The following is a 13340-nucleotide window of genomic DNA, read 5'->3' as shown; positions in this document are numbered from 1 at the left end:
TTGTTGAAGTCTTTCCCATTTTTAAACTGTGTATTTTTTTCAAATTGAACTGTGAGCATTGCAAAAGATCATATTTTATAATTTGTAAATACATTTACAAAAAGCAAATTGTGCCGTAGAGACTCAGAGATTATTCTTTTTGATTTAACCATACTCATTCTTGCTCTGCAGACTAATTTTCTATTTTGAATATATCAAAGGCTGTAAAAGTTTTCAGAATGCTTTAGAATTGGTTTTTGCACAAAATGAAAATGTTAGGGGGAAAGCAAGTTACACTGAATAAGCTCAGATTTATATTGGATATTCTTTTCTCAAAAGAAATTTAGATATGAATTTTACAGCAAACGCAGAGAGTTATTAAAGCCACTATTCTGTTGGAGCGTAGTACTTCAATATATAAAATAAGGACAATTTTCTAATTGTAAAGTCCTATTGTCACCAGCTTTTGGTGTTCAATATAATATTTCAACATGACCACAAAGACTCTATTTTTTCTTTGTTTTAAAGGAGTTTTTATTGCAGACAAGATATATAAGGGTTTGTTCTCCCCAGTCATTTGAACAGTAGGAAGGGTCAATGTATTTATCCTACTAACTACTTTGTAGAGACATATTCAATCACGTTCTGCATCAATAATGCTCATAATGTCAAGTTGTATATTGGAATATATGAAAATTAATGTCAATTCTTAAAAATCCTGGTTATGGTAAACAATAACCAAACAGTAAAAAGAGCAAATGGATGTAAATGTATATATATATACACACACACACACACATATACAAATAACATATTTCTTTCTCTATTTAATGTAAGTTAAAGGAAATTAAGGGATTTTTATCCCATTATTTTTGACTGCCTTGCAGTAGGAAGAGCAGGAACTAAAGTTTATGCAAAATGGCACTTTTTACTGTGGGAAACAAGACACTGTGTGGGAGAAGGTAAGCAATTACCTTGAGCTGTCACGCAGTGGCAATGTATTATTCACCACTATCCTAACTTCGTATCCATCCCAGTAGAAAGGATGTATTGGTTTTAGCTCACAACCCTGCAAAATTATCAGAATGTGGCTTGAATTTATCTTTCATATGTTCTGCTTGAGCCGAAATGTGAGAAACACAAGAACTAAGAACACAGTAACAAAGTTATATCATACAAAATTAGAAACCTCAACTAGGTAATAATCTTTATTATCGTTGTGGCTTTTTCTCTCTTCCCCTACATTTTTTCATAATTTCAAAACCAGATGAAAATTCAGAGATTTAAGGTCTAGAAACTATGCAATGGCACACCAAATCACCCACTGCTGTGTTCAAAGACTAGCTATCACCAGAACCTGAAGCAAGACTCGGATAAATCCATGAAGCATAGATGTAACATGAATGTCCTCAATAGGCTTTTCTTATCAAGTACTGTCAAGTGTTTTGATATTTTGATGCATCCTGTCAATCTACCAGCTCAATGTCTTTCTCTTGTACATATGCATACAAAAATCAAGAGATTTTATTGCTGTTTAGTTATTACGATCTTTTTTCTCTTCCAGTTCACGAAAAGAATGCTCTCCATTTGCTTATTTGCTTTCTTTATAAAAGTAATTATTGCAGGATTCATCTCTTCTCAGTAAACAAAGCATTTCAACTCTCTGCATAAACATTGTCTATCTGTGAAGACTGAAGTTCTTTATCCACAAGCAGAATGAGTAGAAACTTGGACAGTAAACTTCTCCATTCTCCATCACTTCATCACAATCATTACTCAGCCATGGCTGAGTGGTGCATGTGTACAAGGAATAAGGATCAATAGATTTTTTTCAGAAAGTGGTTGTATACAAGTCACAGTCACTGACGGTCAGCAAATTGTGTTGGAAGTAACAGATACTGATAAAGCATGAATGAGACTCAGATGTGTTTTCTGGAATGCAAGCTCTAAAACAGGACAAATAGAGGAATCCAAACAAACTGAAACCACCTTTGCAATTGTAAAATAAGAGTCAATCACAGGTGAGCAAAAACCCTAATCCTGTTTATTTAATGTTGTATGAAAGTAGGACAACATGGCAAAACTTTGTAACACAAAGAAACAGGCACTTCAACTAAATCAGAATGCATTTGGACTCTATCATGTCAAAGAGGTCTTTAGTTCATGAAAACATCATCTGACTATTTTTTACTTTATAAATAAGGGTAATTTTTAATTGTTTTAAGGTACTAAATTCTTTACATGCCTTAAGGAGCAAATATCTTTAGGCTGTATGTAATTACATATTCAATACTGTTGCAAATGCTTTTCTTCTCCCTCCCCCCAAAAATATCTGCTTTGTCTATAATAATGTTTTCATAGAGCATATAGAAATATTTTGTAATTTACGACTAAATAAAACTAACAATCTAACACTTTACTGAGATACTTATGCCTACTCTTAATGTACGTTAAGTAAGTCGCATTCCCATAACTGAATGGCAGCTTTACTTTAGTGAAAATTAGAAAATTGCTACTGTTAGAAGATGACATTTCTAAGGGCTATAAAAGTCTGTGTTTATTTAACATACCTGGAAACCCAATGCCCCATGAGGGGAATTCTTAGAAGATGAAAAAGCAGGTTCTTAGCAAAGAAGTCACAGGTTGTACTTCATGTAAAACAAATAATAGTAAGAGACAATAATGAAGCTCTAACCGTGCTGTTTGCTGTGTGCTTTCATCCTCATCCTGACCACTGACTGAACCGATCACTATTTAAGTCAATTGAGAGCATTTTCCATCTCTTTGGGAAAATCATACTGGAGAATTACAAAGTTCCTTAGACTATTCTGTGAGAAGAACTTGAATGCCACGATGTAACAGAATGGGAATGATCAGAAACAGTTCTTTTTAAATAATGTGAATCTGACAAGGTGGACAGAGGCTTGCTGACAGATGTCAGCATGCGTGTGTCTCACAGATGGAGTCAGGCATCTTTTAGCACTAACTGAATGATTTTCAGGTTATTCTATGATCGCATGAACCTATTACAAAAAATTACCTAAATCCATTTACCATGGACTGAGATGCCTAAAAAGCAATGCCTACAAATTTCAGTAATTACATGTATTAAGGCAAATACAAGCTATAGTCAGGAATGCCTGCTAACATAGATTTTTTTTTTTTAAATTAAAGAATTAAACCCCAAAAGACCAAACCTGTCTCTCTGTACCCTATGAAGTCTCTACATGAAAACATTGTAACGGTGAATAAAGGACAAAAAAACCCTCAGGGGTGCAGGAACTAAGAAGACATAAAAAATAGATATGTTTAGAAAGCTCTGTATGCAATGTACCTACTAATATACTTCTATGCTGCACACACACAAATATATTCTCTATTAGGAAATGACTTTCTACAGTAGAGATCAGTTCTTTACAGAGCAGTCACAGGAGTATTAGTATGTGCTTGAAATAAGTTAAAACTACTGGATAAAAGTGCTCTATTCAGCACCAATAAACAGCAAACAAAGGTAAGAGAGTTCAATTCCAGCTGTACTAGAAGTTAAGACTCATAAGACTACAACATTCCATCTTAATTTTAAGATTGGAAAGGAATTTGCTTACTCACAAGGTATCATTACATTGGGGGCCTATCAAGCTGTCATGACTATAAATGAGCACCTCAATGTTCTGAAATCATCAGGAAAACACTAAGGCCAGTGATGCGCAAATGTAAGGCTTTCTCTAAGAGATCCATTTAAAGGTGGAATAATCTGCTGGCCAGACCTCACTTGGAGTACTGTGCCCAGATGTGGGATCCTCAGTACAGGAGAGACATTGATCTACTGGAGTGTGTCCAGAGGAGGGCCACAGAAATGATCCAAGGAATGGAACACCTCCCCTACAGGAAATGGCTAAGAGCTGGGGCTGTTCAGCCTGGAAAAGAGAAGGCTCTGGGGAGACCTGAGAGCGGCCTGTCAGTGTCTAAGAGGGCGGTAAGAAAGAAGGAAACAGACTCTTTAGCAGGGTTTGTTATGATAGGACAAGGAAAACTGGTTTCAAAGCAAAAGAGGGGAGATTTATATTGGATATAAGGAAAAAAAATATGATAAGGATAGCGAAGCACTGGAGCAGGTTGCCCAGAGAGGTGGCAGAAGCCCTGTTCTTGGAGACCTTCAAGGTCAGGATGGACCAAGCTCAGAGTAATACGATGGATCTGTAGGTGTCCCTGTTCACTGCAGGGGAGTTGGACTAGATGACTTCTTCCAACTCGAGCAATTCTGTGATCTCAAAACATCTCCCATGATACCCTAACAAGGAAAAAAGTTCCCAGAGACACCAAATTGTAATGTAAAGCTGCTCTGATTTTAGTACTAAAAAGAGAAGGCAGAACTGGATTTTGTTACATATTTGGTCACCAAGATTACTCAAATTCGTGTAATCCACAGTGGTCTTTAAGGCACTCTGCTAATAACAGATTAATGAAGACCACATTCAGTATTTGAGCCCTTCTACTTTTCAGCAACATTACTCACATTGCCCTGAGGGTTGAAGAGGTGGCAAAGGTCTTGGTGCAGTTGCAGGAAAATCCTGGACTTAGTGATTTTGCTCCAGTGTTGAAGGACAGTGGGTCTTCCAGGTCATTCACATCACTAGAACAGCAAAGAATGAATAATACTTCAACTTGAGTTCCATCTGAGTACTTGCTACTAAATTTGATACGTCAGGTTCCAGGAGAACAAAAACATCATGTGAAAATAGCATCAAAAATTTAATACGGGAAGTTCCTAGGATCCCAGAGAGACTTCCAAATCATTTCTGATATGGTGGCATACATTGACGAAACCCACAAAACCTGTAAGGCAAACAGTACTCAATTCAGTTCAACTCTTTTAGATGATTTAAAACAAAACAAAAAACACCAACAAAAACCACTTCTGAAGCCTTAGAGAATGTTGGTGAACTGTTTTCCTCAGTCAGTGGTCATATTGTTCTGCTTACATCTCTAGATAACTAAATAAAAAACTTGATAGATCGAGGTCAATAAATACTAATCTGTAGTTATACCAAACTAAGTCATCCCTATTTAAGCTGTTATTAATACAAACATTTTCCCAGGATGAAACACGGATTTATTTGTCTCGGAGGAATTCCAAGCAGGGTGCTTATTTCTGCAAAGTGCAGCATGTCCCACCCCAAGGCTCAGTTCACACCTATAAAAGATCCCACCTTCCCTTCCTGCGAGATGCTGGTGAACATGAATTAACACAGAACATAAATTAACACAGAACACTGATACAAGTTATTCTGTGATTTTATTAAAGCCAAAACATTAGTCTTCCAAATTATTTTTCTTCATTTTAATACTTTTGACTAGAGTGTTTTAGGCTTGGGTCTAAACTATATCCTTGCCCCCACAGCACCTTCCCTAAAGAAAACAATATTTTCTATGAAATAAATAAACAAAGTTTATTGTGGACTAAGTTTCGTTTGGTGGAGAGAACAATTTTCCACTGATAAACAGTTTCAACAGAAATTAACCAAAATTCCATTATCTATAATGTAGACCCAATGGAAGAGAGATGGGAAATAAAAGGCATGACATTCAACAAAGTTGTTTCTTCCCTAAAGATTGCACACAGCCCAATTAATTAAAATACAGAACTTGACCAGAACACTATCCCTGGAATATCCCTGGGCATTTATTCATATTATATCATTTATATCATAGAGCTGAGCTGCCTGTTGCTTGGTAAAGCACTGCACGAGTCACAGAATCACAGAATTGCCAGGGTTGGAAGGGACCTCAAGGATCATGAATCTCCAACCCCCCTGCCACATGCAGGGCCACCACCATTCCACCTAATGCTAGACCAGACTGCCCAGGGCCCCATCCAATCTGGCTTTGAACACCTCCAGGGACGGGGCATCCACAACCTCCCTGGGCAGCCTGTTCCAGTACCTCACCACTCTCTCCGTAAAGAATTTCCCCCTGACATCCAACCTATATCTCCCTTCCCTCAGCTTAAAACCATTTCCCCTTGTCCTGCTGTCACTCACCCTTTCAAAGAGTTGATTCCCCTCCTGTTTGTAGGCTCCCTTTATGTACTGAAAGGCTGCAATGAGGTCACCCCGCAGCCTTCTTTACTCCAGGCTGAACAAGCCCAGCTCCCTCAGCCTGTCCTCATAGGGGAGGTGCTCCAGTCCCCTGATCATCTTTGTGGCCCTCCTCTGGACCCTCTCCAACAGCTCCCTGTCTTTCTTGTACTGGGGGCTCCAGACCTGGACGCAGTATTCCAGATGGGGCCTCACAAGAGCAGAGTAGAGGGGAACAATCACCTCTCTGTCCCTGCTGGCCACCCCTCTTCTGATGGAGCCCAGGATCCCATTTGCCTTCCGAGCCGCAAGGGCACACTGCTGGCTCATGTTAAGTTTTTCGTCTACCAAGACCCCCAGGTCCTTCTCCACAGGGCTGCTCTCAAGGACCTCTCCTTCCAGTCTGTAGGGATGCCTGGGATTCCTCCGGCCCAAGTGCAAAACTCTGCACTTTGCAGTGTTGAACCTCATCAGGTTCACCCGGGCCCACCTTTCTAGCCTCTCGAGGTCCCTCTGAATGGCATCCCGTCCTTCAACTGTGTCAACCACACCACTCAGCTTGGTGTCGTCAGCAAACTTGCTGAGGGTGCACTCAATTCCGTCATCAATGTCATTGATAAAGATGTTAAAGAGCACCGGTCCCAAGGCAGATCCCTGGGGGACGCCGCTCGTTACCAGCCTCCACCTGGACATAGAGCCATTGATGATCACCCTCTGTCTGCGGCCTTTCAACCAGTTTCTTATCCATCGAGTGGTCCACCCATCAAATCCACATCCCTCCAGTTTGGAGAGAAGGATGTGGTGGGGGACCATGTCAAAGGCCTTGCTCAAGTCCAGGTAAATGACATCGGTCGCCTTTCCCTTGTCCACCGATGCCGTCACTCCATCATAAAAGGCCACCAGATTGGTCAAGCATGACCTTCCTCTGGTGAAGCCGTGCTGGCTGTCACGGATCACACGCCCTTTCCTCATGTGATCAAGCATGTCATCCAGGATGATCTGTTCCATGATCTTCCCAGGCACAGAGGTGAGACTCACCGGCCTGTAGTTCCCAGGGTCCTCCTTGCTCCCTTTCTTGTAAATGGGAGTGACGTGACCCTTCCTCCAGTCATCCGGGACCACACCAGACAGCCACGACTTCTCAAATATGATGGAGAGCGGCTCGGCAACCACCTCAGCCAGCTCCTTCAGAACCCTGGGATGCATGCCATCCGGCCCCATAGACTTGTACACATTCAGTCTCATGAGGCGGTCTCGGACCTGCTCTGTCCTCACAGCAGGGGGGGATTTACCACCCCAGTCCCCACCCAGAGGTGTAGGGATGCAGGGCTCAGGGACGGAAGGAGTACTGGAGTCCTGGCTGCCAGTGAAGACCGAGGCAAAGAACTCATTCAGTACCTCGGCCTTCTCTTCGTCCGTTGAAACCAGTTCTCCTTTTACGTTTACCAAAGGAGGTACACTCGCTTTGGCCTGTCTCTTCTGGCTAATGTACCTATAGAAAGTCTTCCTGTTGTTTTTCACGTCCCTCGCCAAGTTCAGTTCCACCTGCGCCTTGGCTTTCCTGATCCCACATCTGCAAGTCCGGACAACATCCCTGTATTCTTCCCAGGTGGCATGCCCTTGTTTCCAGAGTTTGTACACACCTCTCTTTGCCCTCAGCTCTCTCAGCAGGTCCTTACTGAGCCACGCTGGCATCCTCCCTCCTCTGCCCGCTTTCTTGTTCAGTGGGACAGAGAGTTCTTGCGCTCTTAGGAAGGCATCCTTGAAGAGTAACCAGCTCTCTTCAGCATTTTTGTTTTTAAAGAGAGCATCCCAGGGGATCTCGGCCAACAGTCCATTGAACAGCTTAAAGTTTGCTCTCCCAAAGTTCAGGGTCCTGATGCCACTCTTCACCAGGCCCACAGTTCTCGAGATCACAAACTCGATCAGAGCGTGGTCACTGCAACCCAGGCTGCCTCCGACCTTAACACCATTAATTATTTCCTCCACATTGGTGAGCAGCAGGTCCAGCAGCGCTTCACCTCTGGTCGGTCTGTCCAACACCTGGACCAGAAAGTTATCATCAACACATTCCAAGAGCCTCCTGGACCTCTTGCAACTCGCCGTGTGATCTATCCAGGAGATATCCGGATGGTTGAAGTCCCCCATCAGGACAAGAGCCCGTGAGCACGAAGCCTCCCGCATCTGAAGCAAGAAAGCCTCGTCAACAGTCTCCCCTTGGTCAGGTGGCCTATAGTATACTCCTATCACCAGCTGGCCTTTGTTAGACCCATTCCTAATTCTAACCCACAGGCTCTCAACCTGATCATGACTGTTTCTCAGAGGAAGCTCCTCACAGTCTATCCACTCTTTGACATAGAGGGCTACTCCCCCACCCTTCCTACCTAGCCTATCTCTTCTAAAGAGCCGATAGCCCTCAATGGTGGTATTCCAGTTATGGGAATCATCCCACCACGTTTCCGTGATAGCAACAAGGTCGTAATTTTCTAAGCACATCATGGTTTCCAACTCATCCTGCTTGTTTCCCAGGCTGCGTGCATTAGTATAAAGGCACTTCAGCTCGGCTTTCCGTCGCACCGCCTTTATAGATGGTCTAGGTTCCCCTAGAACAGCAGCATCCCCAACACCCCCCTGCCCCAGTCCATCCCTTCGTACTTGACTGTCGTCGCCCAGCAGGTTCGGTACGAGCCCTGGAATGACTCGCTCAAGCTCAACATCCCTGATTTTGCTCCCTTCCCCCTTCATACCTAGTTTAAAGACCTGTCAATGAGTCCTGCTAGTTCCTCAGCTAAGATCCTCCTCCCCCTCAGAGACAGACTACTTTCATTTGCTGCCATCATGCCAGGTGCTGAGTAAGTTTCCCCATGGTCAAAAAACCCCAAATCCCTGGATTTGCACCAACTTTTGAGCCATTTATTTATGAGGTGTGTTTTTTGGTATCTCTCGGTATCCCGCCCTGCCACTGAAGGTATGGAAGAAAACACCACCTGCACACCCGCTCCCTCGACTACCCGCCCCAGTCCCCTGAAGTCTTTCTTGATAGCTCTGAGACTCCTCTCTGCAACTTCGTCACTGCCAGCCTGGATTATCAATAACGGGTAATAATCGGAAGGGCGAATCAGACCAGGAAGTCTCCTAGAAATGTCTCTGACCCGTGCCCCAGGGAGGCAGCACACCTCCCTGCGGGTAGGGTCAGGCCGACATATGGGACCTTCTGTTCCTCTCAGCAGGGAGTCTCCTACAACAACCACCCTTCTGTCCTTCCGGGCAGAGGCAGTCTTGAGGCGTGGGGCCAAGTGCTTTTCCCGAGGCAACCTCACAGGTTGACCTCCCCCTATGTCCCCATGTACCAGAGCTGTTCACTGTCTGCAGTCCAAAAACACACACAGGCCTCCACACATAGAGGATCATGGCACCTCTCCCAGTACTGCCCCACACATGGGTAGAAAGCAGCAAGGACTATCGAGAGGATTTCAGAAAGAGCTCAAAGTGACTAAAGGAAGTCTGGTGAACCTGGCAGCAATTTGATCTGGTTGTTCTAAGGATAAAAAGGAGAGGTGCAAATATTCACATAAAATAGTAAGAATTATGACAGGACCTCAGAGAATGTTCATAGCCTGACTTACACGACCAAAGACCTCCTGACTCACACTCCCTGCAGCAGGGTGAGTGCTCTGCTAAGGATGACAAGTGGCTGCTGGTGGGGGCATGAGGGGCACACAGCCACAGCTCTGACACTGCTGGGCAGGAGACAGCCCTGATGGCTGCAGTCACCTTGCCCCGAGCGTGCCTGAAAGCTTCCTCTTGCTTGGAAGGTCACCGAGGTGTCCAGTCCTGCAAAACCAATGGGTTCTTGTGTCCTTCAGTTGCTGAATATCACAACCGATTTCTTCCCTTGATCATTACATTAAAAACAAAAAGCAGACTCTGCTTTAAACATGTTGGGTTATGGCAGATGCATATTGCTATGGCTTTTATAACAAGCCTGTGGCCATCACCTGCTATCACCCGCTGAAGGCCATGACGGGCAATCTCTCAGCATTTCTCACTTCTGTACAATGTGGTTTTCAAAAACTCATTCTCATGTTTTCAAACAGCACTCACGGTATTTTCTTCCAAAACATAAAGGCTGTTCTCTTTCATCCCTTTGAAAACCTGAACTTGCTCTACACAACTACTTCATCCTTTTCTGTTTTCACATTAAAATAAAAATAATAGAAATATTTCTACATGTGGTTGCACTATACAAATCACTACTTTATAACGTTTTTGACAACTGTCAAATACATTATTCGTTAACAGATTTTTCTTACTGCTGAACCAGCATGAGAAATAGTAAAGTAATGTGCACTGAGTAGTTTTACCCTGCCTTTTATTTTTATAAAATGAAATGACTTGGGAGTGCATTATTTTTTTTAATCCAATACACTTATACCAATGTGTTCATTTTAGGGCCAGAGTACTCCTGTTACAACGTGCTTTCATAACTGCATTGCCACAAGGAGCCTTGAAGAGCAGCATACATCTCCTGGTGGCTATTCTAAAAGTAGAAGACTGTTCCAGAGTTCTGTGCCATCCATATAGCAAATGATTGCCCCATGCTTAAATCTCACGGCGCTTTTTGGTTGCACTGTCTGCAGTCAAAACTGTTTTACTATAAAATTTACTGATGTGTCTTTACAAAAACACGACAATACACAACATCAAAATAAGTTAATTACTCTTAGATCTTAAACAGCTTGTATTATCTTACGTACTATTTAATATCCACTTGCAATCAAAACTATTAACATGGTTTTAATAGTATATATTTATCTTATGATGAGAGGTTTATGTCCAGTATAGAAAGGACAGCTGCAGCAAGAGCAATTTATCCCTTTAGCACTATTTAACTATAAGAATATTTTCCGTGGAGAGGACAAGGAGTCCTTAGCTTTTTGTGGCATTTATGGAGAGTATATGTATGCACGTGTGATGCGGAAAAAAAACACTGATTTATTTGAGCTCTGTCATTATCTTTCACAGTTGCTACAGCACACATTTGCTACTAAAAACTATATCCTATCATATCTATATATCACCAAGGAGCTTTTTTCCATCAGCCCCACACATCCTGTTTTAACCTGTATCAGTCCTCCTTCCTACTAATTTCACCCCTCACAGCAAGCTCTAAACAGGAGACAGGTTCCAGTTTTCCATGAAATATGAGGACATCACTTACAAACCCCAAGACACTAAAATTGTCAGTCTAACTTGAAGGAGAAGAGTCTGTGAAAGGCACATAGCGATCGGTTCCAAACACAGACATTCGCAGTAAGTCACTATTGACTCTGTTGTGTAACCACACACACACCCTGGATGATGTGCAAATCACCACTTGTCTTGTGATACTGTATCCATACTCAGAGAGACTTTTCCACAAGAGCTCCCTTTTAGGGCTCATTTCTACCTTTTGACTCCTAAATGTTTTTATTAAAATACTTAGATTTTCCTGTAATGTATAAACCTTTTACTTACCTTACTGATGCACTTTGGCTAATCTGTTGTTTCAGTATATGTCAATTAAGTGCCTATAATGCACGGCTTATTGATTACAATGCCAGTTGCTTGCTGGGACCCAGTTTTTCCGGTCAATAACAGCTGGTGCACTTAAGTAATAAAATGATGCTAGAGTTGTATTTTGTACTGCATGTGCCAGCTGAGCACACAGATTAATTAACCTCATGACAAAGTAATTAAGCAGAAGATGTAGTGCAAAAAGGAGATGTTTCCAGTCAAAACAGTTGCACAAGCAAGTATGTTGAGAAACCTCTAAAACACCTCATCATGCTACAGCTGGAATAACAACTGTAATTAAAATTTCCATATAGTGTTCATAGAAATACTTATTAAAAAAAAACATGGACTTATCTGAGCTGAATCCATTCAGGAAAAGAAGAAAAAAGAAAAAGAGCATCTAGAAAGAGAGAAGATCTGAATGCAAAATGCAGTTTACTGTAAAAAAAAAACCTGACTCATTGTAGGACTCAGAAACATTTGTAAATTTTCAGTACACTAAGATTAACTAGTATTATTGCCATGATTGCAGGTTACAACATGCAGGAGACAGAAAAATATTTGAGGACACCAAGAAACAGTGATGGGTCCAAAGCTTAGCTCCAGACCTGACATCCCACCACCAGTCTTGGGGGGCTCCCACTCAGCCATCAGATCACAGAGAAATTGGTTTTAAATAAATAGACCAAGTAAATCCAATGGATTTTACAACCAACATTTTCTCACTGGAAATGCTTGGAGGAATTTCAGGACAGAATTAGCATTTTCTATTGCTAAAAACAAAATTGTTTACTTCAGAAAAAGACCTTCATGACTTACTTCTGCAAGCGTCACTTTGTGGAAAGTTCAAGTAAACTTCACTTTAAATATCTTCTGTATCTTTCCTTTGGCATCCATTTTGAAAGTTTTTCAACTGGCTGCTTGATACTCCAGGATACACTTATTCTATAGAAAGAACTTTCATAGCATAGTATAGAATGGCTTGGATTGGAAGGGACCTTGAGTACCATTAAGTTCCAACCCTCCTGCCACAGGCAAGGCTGCCAGCCACTAGACCAAGTACTAAATCAGATTGCCCTGGGTCTCATCCAACCTGGCCTTAAACACCTTGAAAGATGGAGCATCCACAGCTTCTCTGGGCAGCCTGTGCCAGCACCTCACCACTCTTTCAGTAAAAAACCTCCTCCTGACATCCAATCTAAACTTCCCTTCCTTTAAAACTTCCCTTAAAACTATTCCCCCTTGTCCTATCACCATCTACTCACATAAAAAGTTGATTTCCCTCATGTTTTTAAGCTCAATTTAAATATTGGAAGGCCATAATGAAGTCTCCCTGCAGCCTTCTATTTTCCAGGCTGAACAAGCCCAGTTCCTTCAGCCTATCTTTGTAGCAGAGGTGATCCAGCCCTTGGATCCAGCCCTCAGACTCATCATCCGTGTCACTGATAAATAGTACTGGACCCAAGATGGACCCCTGAGGGACACCATCATTGCTGCCCTTCACCTGAACATGGAGCTATTGACCACAACTCTCTGGCTACTCTATATCTACACTTCTATCAGTGCTTCTGGAGTTGAAGTTGTTATCATAGTTTTATTATTAGCACTGTGATGCCTCAACTTTGCAGTTTGTCACTAACAAAAGCCAGTTCTAATAACTGACATTCTAATAAAAATATGTTTCTTTTCCTTTCTACGCTAAATTAAATGAACTATAACCTTTCTGAT

This window comes from Phasianus colchicus, chromosome 15 (assembly GCF_987193195.1).
Source record: "Phasianus colchicus chromosome 15, bPhaCol1.hap1.1, whole genome shotgun sequence".
NCBI lineage: Eukaryota > Metazoa > Chordata > Aves > Galliformes > Phasianidae > Phasianus > Phasianus colchicus.
Note: the sequence above shows the minus strand (reverse complement) of the source record.